At 33.2% G+C, this 1595-nt stretch overlaps 1 non-coding gene across 1 annotated transcript; it reads left to right on the forward strand.

Moving 5' to 3' along the window:
* The first annotated feature begins 397 nt into the window (after positions 1-397).
* LOC128287565 (small nucleolar RNA R71) lies at positions 398-504 on the forward strand. The gene has a single exon (XR_008278265.1). It is a non-coding gene; the product is annotated as a small nucleolar RNA R71 (small nucleolar RNA).
* Positions 505-1595: the final 1091 nt, after the last annotated feature.

Raw genomic sequence — 1595 nt, forward strand, 5'->3', positions numbered from 1 at the left:
TTGAGGTCTAGAATTATTACCCAAAAAGTCGACTTGCTCATGCTCCATGTTAGACTTGAAGGGTGAGTATTATGGATTAATCATCTCTGCCCCATTCGCATCGCATTGCATCACCGAATTTACCTGCTTAGAAAAATTGAAACCATTGAATTTTTTATTCAGTGCTTCCATTTGGCTTGCCAACATAGCAATTCCATCTATATTAAAAACATCGGCTACTTTCATCGATTTTGTTCTCATGACGTGTCACTGATTATTCACTACTATTTCTTCAATAAACTCTTAAGCTTCCTTGGGTGTTTTATTATTCAGTGCTCCACCAGCTATTACATCAATTAATTGCCTAGTTGAAGGATTTAAACCGTTGTAGAAGGTTTGAACTTGTAACCACAACGGTAACCCATGATGAGGGCACCTTTTCAATATATCTTTAAATCTCTCTTATGCATCAAATAATGTCTCCAAATAAATTTGAGCAAAACAAGAGATGTCATTTCTCAACTTAGTTGTTTTACCCAGTGGGAAGTACTTCAAAAAAAACTTCTCGGTCATCTGATCCCAAGTCATGATAGAACCTCGTGGCATTGAATTCAACCACTATTTTACCTTGTCCTTCAATAAGAATGGGAACAACCGTAGCCATATGACATCATCAGTCATGACAGAATCTCTAAAAAGTTAGCCAATTGAGTATTCAAGTTAAAGTTGTTTGAATTAATGGTTGGTCTCCCAATACTCGATTTAGTCCCAATCAGAGTAGCCTTAGCATAATCATACATAGTCCGAAGAACAGGACATGCATGAGGTAGTTGATTATTTTTATTATCACCCATCTCCACAGTAATATCATTTTTCTCTTGATCGTCTACTATATTCTATTGACTTTGCCTTGCTTCTCTAACCTCTCTACGATTTCTATGAGTAGTTTTTTCAATCTCACTATAAAAAAAGTAATGGATCCGACGAGTTTCCTCTAGTCATAAACCAAAAGAACCTGCTAGAAGCAAACAAATGAAAAATTAGAACTTAAAAATTAGATAAAAATATTAAAATATTAAAGTAAAAAATGGCTAAATTAATAGAAATAAAGTTTTCCTAATATTTCATTCCCCAACAACGGCGCCAAAAACTTGATGTCTACGAAAACAATTAAAAATTCGACTTAGGTAAGTGCACCTATCAATTAATAGTATAGCTGCGGTGAGTAAAGATATCGTTCCCACGAGGACTAAAACTACTAGTAATTATTGTCTTTCTATTATTTAATTAACAAATTGGAGAGATTGATTAAAACTAGAATAAAATAAATTAAGTAACTAAAGAACACAAGAAAGAACAAATTGGGAAAATAATCAACTAACAACCAATAAGTGAGACAATACCCAGGAAAGAATCCACCTAGATTGCATCTCTCATTATCAATCTAAATCACACAATTTCTTCACTTAGTTTCTTTATTAGTAAAAATCCCTAAATTATGCTAATATCTCTCTTCAAGACTAAGAGCAACCGACTCTAAGTTGATTAATTGAAATTTCTTTCTAATTAAAACCCCTATTTTCGCATTAACTAGATCTATGGATTCCCTATTAGAT

Source organism: Gossypium arboreum, chromosome 13 (assembly GCF_025698485.1).
Source record: "Gossypium arboreum isolate Shixiya-1 chromosome 13, ASM2569848v2, whole genome shotgun sequence".
NCBI classification, from domain to species: Eukaryota; Viridiplantae; Streptophyta; class Magnoliopsida; order Malvales; family Malvaceae; genus Gossypium; species Gossypium arboreum.